The sequence below is a fragment of the Eretmochelys imbricata genome, chromosome 2 (genome assembly GCF_965152235.1).
Source record: "Eretmochelys imbricata isolate rEreImb1 chromosome 2, rEreImb1.hap1, whole genome shotgun sequence".
NCBI lineage: Eukaryota > Metazoa > Chordata > Testudines > Cheloniidae > Eretmochelys > Eretmochelys imbricata.
The window spans coordinates 147,370,619-147,383,058 of record NC_135573.1 but is presented as its reverse complement, the minus strand read 5'-3'; positions in this window follow the sequence as shown (position 1 = coordinate 147,383,058).

The following is a 12,440-nucleotide window of genomic DNA, read 5'->3' as shown; positions in this document are numbered from 1 at the left end:
TCAAGAGGAGACAGTTGTGACTGATGACCGCTAGTAAGTAAGTCCACGTTCGAGCATCCTCCAAAAGCCTTTCAGATTCGTTCCTGGCGATCTGTTAAGGATGGGCTCATGAAAATTCTGAAAGAGGAGAAATCACGTAGCGATTAGTGGGAGTCATTCCAGCTTCAGGTAATCATCCTCTATCGTCCCTTCACAGGTGGTGCTGGTGATTTGGAAGCACTCGGTTCGTGAACACGACTAAGAAGGAGAACCTCAGTCCTCATCAAGTCTTCTGAGACATTGGCATGGAATCACCCACGAAAAAGCCCAGAGGATTCTCTCCTGGCGATTTGGTAGCGATTGGTTCGTGAGCATTACGAAAAATCAGAGAGGGATTACTGCTCAGCGGTAGGAATTCGCAGCTCATGGATCCATCCTCCAAAGACCTTGTCGCTACACTCCTGGTCATTTGGTAGAGACAGTTTGTGTAAATTACTCACAATCAGACAATCACTACTAATGAGTGCTAGCGATTGATGTCTCATGCACTCTTCCTCTCATTGCCATTCGGATTCTCGCCTGACCAGGTGATAGAGAGCGGTTCGAGACTTACTCATAATGAGACTTACTCATAATGAGACATTCATTTTTGACAAGTGCAAGTGACAAGTTCATCGTTGACAAGTCCTAGTCATCAAGTCTCCAGCAGTCATCTTCCACCAAACGTTTCCCTTCCCGGCTGGGGAGTTGGAAGAAATCATTGCCTGAACGTTTCTGAAAGAGAGCAATCATCGTGCAAAAAGCCTTTCGGAGTCACTTCTAGTGAATTGCCAGTGATCGATTCATGGAAAGTCCAAAGGATGAGAAAGCAGTGACCGACCGGGGTAATCGCTCATTCCTCCTAATCTCATCCTCTCTCGTGCATTCAGATTCCCTCCTCGGAAGAAATGGGGCTGTGAATACTCCGACCAATGACAAGGAATTCCTCCTCTGGGTTTCTAGTAAATTTCTCTTGTCGACACGCGGCATGTTCCTTCGGTGTATCCCCATGTCATTTGGCAGACACCGGTTCGTGAACATTTCCAAAAACGAGCAGGTTCTTGCTGATCACGGCTGGTAACTAACGCCATAGGGAATCAGCCTCCAAAATCCTTTCCGATTCTCTCCTGGCGATTTGGAGAACTAGCGGGTCGTGCAAAAGTGCTAGTCATGAGCAATTCATTCCTCCTCAGTCTCGTGATACTTTCTCATGCAATCATCCACCAGAAAGCCCATTGCAATCTCGCCTCCTCGTGAGGCGGAGATCGGTTCGTGAAAATGACTCGGAGTGGGAAACTCTGGATTGACAAGTGCTAGCGTAAAATCTCCAGCTTCCACCAAACTTTTCCGTTCTCTGCTGCTGAGTCGGAAGAAATCGTTTGGTGAGCACGTCTCAGAAGGCGAACTTCATCATTGTTTTGTGTGCGGCTGACAACTTTCTCAAGGAATCTTCCTGCCAGCCCGTGGCAGGCTTGTTTGGTCATGTGGTGAGATTGTAAAAATGACTAAAAAATGAGAAAGCAATTCCTCCTCAGGAATTTCTTCTAAGAAATCTCTCAAGGTGTCCTCGGACAAAGCATTTAGCATTATAGCCCCTGATCATTCGCTAGGTATCGGTTACTGCCAATCACTCAAGAGGAGACAGTTGTGACTGATGACCGCTAGTAAGTAAGTCCACGTTCGAGCATCCTCCAAAAGCCTTTCAGATTCGTTCCTGGCGATCTGTTAAGGATGGGCTCATGAAAATTCTGAAAGAGGAGAAATCACGTAGCGATTAGTGGGAGTCATTCCAGCTTCAGGTAATCATCCTCTATCGTCCCTTCACAGGTGGTGCTGGTGATTTGGAAGCACTCGGTTCGTGAACACGACTAAGAAGGAGAACCTCAGTCCTCATCAAGTCTTCTGAGACATTGGCATGGAATCACCCACGAAAAAGCCCAGAGGATTCTCTCCTGGCGATTTGGTAGCGATTGGTTCGTGAGCATTACGAAAAATCAGAGAGGGATTACTGCTCAGCGGTAGGAATTCGCAGCTCATGGATCCATCCTCCAAAGACCTTGTCGCTACACTCCTGGTCATTTGGTAGAGACAGTTTGTGTAAATTACTCACAATCAGACAATCACTACTAATGAGTGCTAGCGATTGATGTCTCATGCACTCTTCCTCTCATTGCCATTCGGATTCTCGCCTGACCAGGTGATAGAGAGCGGTTCGAGACTTACTCATAATGAGACTTACTCATAATGAGACATTCATTTTTGACAAGTGCAAGTGACAAGTTCATCGTTGACAAGTCCTAGTCATCAAGTCTCCAGCAGTCATCTTCCACCAAACGTTTCCCTTCCCGGCTGGGGAGTTGGAAGAAATCATTGCCTGAACGTTTCTGAAAGAGAGCAATCATCGTGCAAAAAGCCTTTCGGAGTCACTTCTAGTGAATTGCCAGTGATCGATTCATGGAAAGTCCAAAGGATGAGAAAGCAGTGACCGACCGGGGTAATCGCTCATTCCTCCTAATCTCATCCTCTCTCGTGCATTCAGATTCCCTCCTCGGAAGAAATGGGGCTGTGAATACTCCGACCAATGACAAGGAATTCCTCCTCTGGGTTTCTAGTAAATTTCTCTTGTCGACACGCGGCATGTTCCTTCGGTGTATCCCCATGTCATTTGGCAGACACCGGTTCGTGAACATTTCCAAAAACGAGCAGGTTCTTGCTGATCACGGCTGGTAACTAACGCCATAGGGAATCAGCCTCCAAAATCCTTTCCGATTCTCTCCTGGCGATTTGGAGAACTAGCGGGTCGTGCAAAAGTGCTAGTCATGAGCAATTCATTCCTCCTCAGTCTCGTGATACTTTCTCATGCAATCATCCACCAGAAAGCCCATTGCAATCTCGCCTCCTCGTGAGGCGGAGATCGGTTCGTGAAAATGACTCGGAGTGGGAAACTCTGGATTGACAAGTGCTAGCGTAAAATCTCCAGCTTCCACCAAACTTTTCCGTTCTCTGCTGCTGAGTCGGAAGAAATCGTTTGGTGAACACGTCTCAGAAGGCGAACTTCATCATTGTTTTGTGTGCGGCTGACAACTTTCTCAAGGAATCTTCCTGCCAGCCCGTGGCAGGCTTGTTTGGTCATGTGGTGAGATTGTAAAAATTACTAAAAAATGAGAAAGCAATTCCTCCTCAGGAATTTCTTCTAAGAAATCTCTCAAGGTGTCCTCGGACAAAGCCATTTAGCATTATAGCCCTTGATCATTCGCTAGGTATCGGTTACTGCCAATCACTCAAGAGGAGACAGTTGTGACTGATGACCGCTAGTAAGTAAGTCCACGTTCGAGCATCCTCCAAAAGCCTTTCAGATTCGTTCCTGGCGATCTGTTAAGGATGGGCTCATGAAAATTCTGAAAGAGGAGAAATCACGTAGCGATTAGTGGGAGTCATTCCAGCTTCAGGTAATCATCCTCTATCGTCCCTTCACAGGTGGTGCTGGTGATTTGGAAGCACTCGGTTCGTGAACACGACTAAGAAGGAGAACCTCAGTCCTCATCAAGTCTTCTGAGACATTGGCATGGAATCACCCACGAAAAAGCCCAGAGGATTCTCTCCTGGCGATTTGGTAGCGATTGGTTCGTGAGCATTACGAAAAATCAGAGAGGGATTACTGCTCAGCGGTAGGAATTCGCAGCTCATGGATCCATCCTCCAAAGACCTTGTCGCTACACTCCTGGTCATTTGGTAGAGACAGTTTGTGTAAATTACTCACAATCAGACAATCACTACTAATGAGTGCTAGCGATTGATGTCTCATGCACTCTTCCTCTCATTGCCATTCGGATTCTCGCCTGACCAGGTGATAGAGAGCGGTTCGAGACTTACTCATAATGAGACATTCATTTTTGACAAGTGCAAGTGACAAGTTCATCGTTGACAAGTCCTAGTCATCAAGTCTCCAGCAATCATCTTCCACCAAACGTTTCCCTTCCCGGCTGGGGAGTTGGAAGAAATCATTGCCTGAACGTTTCTGAAAGAGAGCAATCATCGTGCAAAAAGCCTTTCGGAGTCACTTCTAGTGAATTGCCAGTGATCGATTCATGGAAAGTCCAAAGGATGAGAAAGCAGTGACCGACCGGGGTAATCGCTCATTCCTCCTAATCTCATCCTCTCTCGTGCATTCAGATTCCCTCCTCGGAAGAAATGGGGCTGTGAATACTCCGACCAATGACAAGGAATTCCTCCTCTGGGTTTCTAGTAAATTTCTCTTGACGACACGCGGCATGTTCCTTCGGTGTATCCCCATGTCATTTGGCAGACACCGGTTCGTGAACATTTCCAAAAACGAGCAGGTTCTTGCTGATCACGGCTGGTAACTAACGCCATAGGGAATCAGCCTCCAAAATCCTTTCCGATTCTCTCCTGGCGATTTGGAGAACTAGCGGGTCGTGCAAAAGTGCTAGTCATGAGCAATTCATTCCTCCTCAGTCTCGTGATACTTTCTCATGCAATCATCCACCAGAAAGCCCATTGCAATCTCGCCTCCTCGTGAGGCGGAGATCGGTTCGTGAAAATGACTCGGAGTGGGAAACTCTGGATTGACAAGTGCTAGCGTAAAATCTCCAGCTTCCACCAAACTTTTCCGTTCTCTGCTGCTGAGTCGGAAGAAATCGTTTGGTGAGCACGTCTCAGAAGGCGAACTTCATCATTGTTTTGTGTGCGGCTGACAACTTTCTCAAGGAATCTTCCTGCCAGCCCGTGGCAGGCTTGTTTGGTCATGTGGTGAGATTGTAAAAATGACTAAAAAATGAGAAAGCAATTCCTCCTCAGGAATTTCTTCTAAGAAATCTCTCAAGGTGTCCTCGGACAAAGCATTTAGCATTATAGCCCCTGATCATTCGCTAGGTATCGGTTACTGCCAATCACTCAAGAGGAGACAGTTGTGACTGATGACCGCTAGTAAGTAAGTCCACGTTCGAGCATCCTCCAAAAGCCTTTCAGATTCGTTCCTGGCGATCTGCTAAGGATGGGCTCATGAAAATTCTGAAAGAGGAGAAATCACGTAGCGATTAGTGGGAGTCATTCCAGCTTCAGGTAATCATCCTCTATCGTCCCTTCACAGGTGGTGCTGGTGATTTGGAAGCACTCGGTTCGTGAACACGACTAAGAAGGAGAACCTCAGTCCTCATCAAGTCTTCTGAGACATTGGCATGGAATCACCCACGAAAAAGCCCAGAGGATTCTCTCCTGGCGATTTGGTAGCGATTGGTTCGTGAGCATTACGAAAAATCAGAGAGAGATTACTGCTCAGCGGTAGGAATTCGCAGCTCATGGATCCATCCTCCAAAGACCTTGTCGCTACACTCCTGGTCATTTGGTAGAGACAGTTTGTGTAAATTACTCACAATCAGACAATCACTACTAATGAGTGCTAGCGATTGATGTCTCATGCACTCTTCCTCTCATTGCCATTCGGATTCTCGCCTGACCAGGTGATAGAGAGCGGTTCGAGACTTACTCATAATGAGACTTACTCATAATGAGACATTCATTTTTGACAAGTGCAAGTGACAAGTTCATCGTTGACAAGTCCTAGTCATCAAGTCTCCAGCAGTCATCTTCCACCAAACGTTTCCCTTCCCGGCTGGGGAGTTGGAAGAAATCATTGCCTGAACGTTTCTGAAAGAGAGCAATCATCGTGCAAAAAGCCTTTCGGAGTCACTTCTAGTGAATTGCCAGTGATCGATTCATGGAAAGTCCAAAGGATGAGAAAGCAGTGACCGACCGGGGTAATCGCTCATTCCTCCTAATCTCATCCTCTCTCGTGCATTCAGATTCCCTCCTCGGAAGAAATGGGGCTGTGAATACTCCGACCAATGACAAGGAATTCCTCCTCTGGGTTTCTAGTAAATTTCTCTTGTCGACACGCGGCATGTTCCTTCGGTGTATCCCCATGTCATTTGGCAGACACCGGTTCGTGAACATTTCCAAAAACGAGCAGGTTCTTGCTGATCACGGCTGGTAACTAACGCCATAGGGAATCAGCCTCCAAAATCCTTTCCGATTCTCTCCTGGCGATTTGGAGAACTAGCGGGTCGTGCAAAAGTGCTAGTCATGAGCAATTCATTCCTCCTCAGTCTCGTGATACTTTCTCATGCAATCATCCACCAGAAAGCCCATTGCAATCTCGCCTCCTCGTGAGGCGGAGATCGGTTCGTGAAAATGACTCGGAGTGGGAAACTCTGGATTGACAAGTGCTAGCGTAAAATCTCCAGCTTCCACCAAACTTTTCCGTTCTCTGCTGCTGAGTCGGAAGAAATCGTTTGGTGAACACGTCTCAGAAGGCGAACTTCATCATTGTTTTGTGTGCGGCTGACAACTTTCTCAAGGAATCTTCCTGCCAGCCCGTGGCAGGCTTGTTTGGTCATGTGGTGAGATTGTAAAAATGACTAAAAAATGAGAAAGCAATTCCTCCTCAGGAATTTCTTCTAAGAAATCTCTCAAGGTGTCCTCGGACAAAGCATTTAGCATTATAGCCCCTGATCATTCGCTAGGTATCGGTTACTGCCAATCACTCAAGAGGAGACAGTTGTGACTGATGACCGCTAGTAAGTAAGTCCACGTTCGAGCATCCTCCAAAAGCCTTTCAGATTCGTTCCTGGCGATCTGTTAAGGATGGGCTCATGAAAATTCTGAAAGAGGAGAAATCACGTAGCGATTAGTGGGAGTCATTCCAGCTTCAGGTAATCATCCTCTATCGTCCCTTCACAGGTGGTGCTGGTGATTTGGAAGCACTCGGTTCGTGAACACGACTAAGAAGGAGAACCTCAGTCCTCATCAAGTCTTCTGAGACATTGGCATGGAATCACCCACGAAAAAGCCCAGAGGATTCTCTCCTGGCGATTTGGTAGCGATTGGTTCGTGAGCATTACGAAAAATCAGAGAGGGATTACTGCTCAGCGGTAGGAATTCGCAGCTCATGGATCCATCCTCCAAAGACCTTGTCGCTACACTCCTGGTCATTTGGTAGAGACAGTTTGTGTAAATTACTCACAATCAGACAATCACTACTAATGAGTGCTAGCGATTGATGTCTCATGCACTCTTCCTCTCATTGCCATTCGGATTCTCGCCTGACCAGGTGATAGAGAGCGGTTCGAGACTTACTCATAATGAGACTTACTCATAATGAGACATTCATTTTTGACAAGTGCAAGTGACAAGTTCATCGTTGACAAGTCCTAGTCATCAAGTCTCCAGCAGTCATCTTCCACCAAACGTTTCCCTTCCCGGCTGGGGAGTTGGAAGAAATCATTGCCTGAACGTTTCTGAAAGAGAGCAATCATCGTGCAAAAAGCCTTTCGGAGTCACTTCTAGTGAATTGCCAGTGATCGATTCATGGAAAGTCCAAAGGATGAGAAAGCAGTGACCGACCGGGGTAATCGCTCATTCCTCCTAATCTCATCCTCTCTCGTGCATTCAGATTCCCTCCTCGGAAGAAATGGGGCTGTGAATACTCCGACCAATGACAAGGAATTCCTCCTCTGGGTTTCTAGTAAATTTCTCTTGTCGACACGCGGCATGTTCCTTCGGTGTATCCCCATGTCATTTGGCAGACACCGGTTCGTGAACATTTCCAAAAACGAGCAGGTTCTTGCTGATCACGGCTGGTAACTAACGCCATAGGGAATCAGCCTCCAAAATCCTTTCCGATTCTCTCCTGGCGATTTGGAGAACTAGCGGGTCGTGCAAAAGTGCTAGTCATGAGCAATTCATTCCTCCTCAGTCTCGTGATACTTTCTCATGCAATCATCCACCAGAAAGCCCATTGCAATCTCGCCTCCTCGTGAGGCGGAGATCGGTTCGTGAAAATGACTCGGAGTGGGAAACTCTGGATTGACAAGTGCTAGCGTAAAATCTCCAGCTTCCACCAAACTTTTCCGTTCTCTGCTGCTGAGTCGGAAGAAATCGTTTGGTGAACACGTCTCAGAAGGCGAACTTCATCATTGTTTTGTGTGCGGCTGACAACTTTCTCAAGGAATCTTCCTGCCAGCCCGTGGCAGGCTTGTTTGGTCATGTGGTGAGATTGTAAAAATGACTAAAAAATGAGAAAGCAATTCCTCCTCAGGAATTTCTTCTAAGAAATCTCTCAAGGTGTCCTCGGACAAAGCCATTTAGCATTATAGCCCTTGATCATTCGCTAGGTATCGGTTACTGCCAATCACTCAAGAGGAGACAGTTGTGACTGATGACCGCTAGTAAGTAAGTCCACGTTCGAGCATCCTCCAAAAGCCTTTCAGATTCGTTCCTGGCGATCTGTTAAGGATGGGCTCATGAAAATTCTGAAAGAGGAGAAATCACGTAGCGATTAGTGGGAGTCATTCCAGCTTCAGGTAATCATCCTCTATCGTCCCTTCACAGGTGGTGCTGGTGATTTGGAAGCACTCGGTTCGTGAACACGACTAAGAAGGAGAACCTCAGTCCTCATCAAGTCTTCTGAGACATTGGCATGGAATCACCCACGAAAAAGCCCAGAGGATTCTCTCCTGGCGATTTGGTAGCGATTGGTTCGTGAGCATTACGAAAAATCAGAGAGGGATTACTGCTCAGCGGTAGGAATTCGCAGCTCATGGATCCATCCTCCAAAGACCTTGTCGCTACACTCCTGGTCATTTGGTAGAGACAGTTTGTGTAAATTACTCACAATCAGACAATCACTACTAATGAGTGCTAGCGATTGATGTCTCATGCACTCTTCCTCTCATTGCCATTCGGATTCTCGCCTGACCAGGTGATAGAGAGCGGTTCGAGACTTACTCATAATGAGACATTCATTTTTGACAAGTGCAAGTGACAAGTTCATCGTTGACAAGTCCTAGTCATCAAGTCTCCAGCAATCATCTTCCACCAAACGTTTCCCTTCCCGGCTGGGGAGTTGGAAGAAATCATTGCCTGAACGTTTCTGAAAGAGAGCAATCATCGTGCAAAAAGCCTTTCGGAGTCACTTCTAGTGAATTGCCAGTGATCGATTCATGGAAAGTCCAAAGGATGAGAAAGCAGTGACCGACCGGGGTAATCGCTCATTCCTCCTAATCTCATCCTCTCTCGTGCATTCAGATTCCCTCCTCGGAAGAAATGGGGCTGTGAATACTCCGACCAATGACAAGGAATTCCTCCTCTGGGTTTCTAGTAAATTTCTCTTGACGACACGCGGCATGTTCCTTCGGTGTATCCCCATGTCATTTGGCAGACACCGGTTCGTGAACATTTCCAAAAACGAGCAGGTTCTTGCTGATCACGGCTGGTAACTAACGCCATAGGGAATCAGCCTCCAAAATCCTTTCCGATTCTCTCCTGGCGATTTGGAGAACTAGCGGGTCGTGCAAAAGTGCTAGTCATGAGCAATTCATTCCTCCTCAGTCTCGTGATACTTTCTCATGCAATCATCCACCAGAAAGCCCATTGCAATCTCGCCTCCTCGTGAGGCGGAGATCGGTTCGTGAAAATGACTCGGAGTGGGAAACTCTGGATTGACAAGTGCTAGCGTAAAATCTCCAGCTTCCACCAAACTTTTCCGTTCTCTGCTGCTGAGTCGGAAGAAATCGTTTGGTGAGCACGTCTCAGAAGGCGAACTTCATCATTGTTTTGTGTGCGGCTGACAACTTTCTCAAGGAATCTTCCTGCCAGCCCGTGGCAGGCTTGTTTGGTCATGTGGTGAGATTGTAAAAATGACTAAAAAATGAGAAAGCAATTCCTCCTCAGGAATTTCTTCTAAGAAATCTCTCAAGGTGTCCTCGGACAAAGCATTTAGCATTATAGCCCCTGATCATTCGCTAGGTATCGGTTACTGCCAATCACTCAAGAGGAGACAGTTGTGACTGATGACCGCTAGTAAGTAAGTCCACGTTCGAGCATCCTCCAAAAGCCTTTCAGATTCGTTCCTGGCGATCTGCTAAGGATGGGCTCATGAAAATTCTGAAAGAGGAGAAATCACGTAGCGATTAGTGGGAGTCATTCCAGCTTCAGGTAATCATCCTCTATCGTCCCTTCACAGGTGGTGCTGGTGATTTGGAAGCACTCGGTTCGTGAACACGACTAAGAAGGAGAACCTCAGTCCTCATCAAGTCTTCTGAGACATTGGCATGGAATCACCCACGAAAAAGCCCAGAGGATTCTCTCCTGGCGATTTGGTAGCGATTGGTTCGTGAGCATTACGAAAAATCAGAGAGAGATTACTGCTCAGCGGTAGGAATTCGCAGCTCATGGATCCATCCTCCAAAGACCTTGTCGCTACACTCCTGGTCATTTGGTAGAGACAGTTTGTGTAAATTACTCACAATCAGACAATCACTACTAATGAGTGCTAGCGATTGATGTCTCATGCACTCTTCCTCTCATTGCCATTCGGATTCTCGCCTGACCAGGTGATAGAGAGCGGTTCGAGACTTACTCATAATGAGACATTCATTTTTGACAAGTGCAAGTGACAAGTTCATCGTTGACAAGTCCTAGTCATCAAGTCTCCAGCAATCATCTTCCACCAAACGTTTCCCTTCCCGGCTGGGGAGTTGGAAGAAATCATTGCCTGAACGTTTCTGAAAGAGAGCAATCATCGTGCAAAAAGCCTTTCGGAGTCACTTCTAGTGAATTGCCAGTGATCGATTCATGGAAAGTCCAAAGGATGAGAAAGCAGTGACCGACCGGGGTAATCGCTCATTCCTCCTAATCTCATCCTCTCTCGTGCATTCAGATTCCCTCCTCGGAAGAAATGGGGCTGTGAATACTCCGACCAATGACAAGGAATTCCTCCTCTGGGTTTCTAGTAAATTTCTCTTGACGACACGCGGCATGTTCCTTCGGTGTATCCCCATGTCATTTGGCAGACACCGGTTCGTGAACATTTCCAAAAACGAGCAGGTTCTTGCTGATCACGGCTGGTAACTAACGCCATAGGGAATCAGCCTCCAAAATCCTTTCCGATTCTCTCCTGGCGATTTGGAGAACTAGCGGGTCGTGCAAAAGTGCTAGTCATGAGCAATTCATTCCTCCTCAGTCTCGTGATACTTTCTCATGCAATCATCCACCAGAAAGCCCATTGCAATCTCGCCTCCTCGTGAGGCGGAGATCGGTTCGTGAAAATGACTCGGAGTGGGAAACTCTGGATTGACAAGTGCTAGCGTAAAATCTCCAGCTTCCACCAAACTTTTCCGTTCTCTGCTGCTGAGTCGGAAGAAATCGTTTGGTGAGCACGTCTCAGAAGGCGAACTTCATCATTGTTTTGTGTGCGGCTGACAACTTTCTCAAGGAATCTTCCTGCCAGCCCGTGGCAGGCTTGTTTGGTCATGTGGTGAGATTGTAAAAATGACTAAAAAATGAGAAAGCAATTCCTCCTCAGGAATTTCTTCTAAGAAATCTCTCAAGGTGTCCTCGGACAAAGCATTTAGCATTATAGCCCCTGATCATTCGCTAGGTATCGGTTACTGCCAATCACTCAAGAGGAGACAGTTGTGACTGATGACCGCTAGTAAGTAAGTCCACGTTCGAGCATCCTCCAAAAGCCTTTCAGATTCGTTCCTGGCGATCTGTTAAGGATGGGCTCATGAAAATTCTGAAAGAGGAGAAATCACGTAGCGATTAGTGGGAGTCATTCCAGCTTCAGGTAATCATCCTCTATCGTCCCTTCACAGGTGGTGCTGGTGATTTGGAAGCACTCGGTTCGTGAACACGACTAAGAAGGAGAACCTCAGTCCTCATCAAGTCTTCTGAGACATTGGCATGGAATCACCCACGAAAAAGCCCAGAGGATTCTCTCCTGGCGATTTGGTAGCGATTGGTTCGTGAGCATTACGAAAAATCAGAGAGGGATTACTGCTCAGCGGTAGGAATTCGCAGCTCATGGATCCATCCTCCAAAGACCTTGTCGCTACACTCCTGGTCATTTGGTAGAGACAGTTTGTGTAAATTACTCACAATCAGACAATCACTACTAATGAGTGCTAGCGATTGATGTCTCATGCACTCTTCCTCTCATTGCCATTCGGATTCTCGCCTGACCAGGTGATAGAGAGCGGTTCGAGACTTACTCATAATGAGACTTACTCATAATGAGACATTCATTTTTGACAAGTGCAAGTGACAAGTTCATCGTTGACAAGTCCTAGTCATCAAGTCTCCAGCAGTCATCTTCCACCAAACGTTTCCCTTCCCGGCTGGGGAGTTGGAAGAAATCATTGCCTGAACGTTTCTGAAAGAGAGCAATCATCGTGCAAAAAGCCTTTCGGAGTCACTTCTAGTGAATTGCCAGTGATCGATTCATGGAAAGTCCAAAGGATGAGAAAGCAGTGACCGACCGGGGTAATCGCTCATTCCTCCTAATCTCATCCTCTCTCGTGCATTCAGATTCCCTCCTCGGAAGAAATGGGGCTGTGAATACT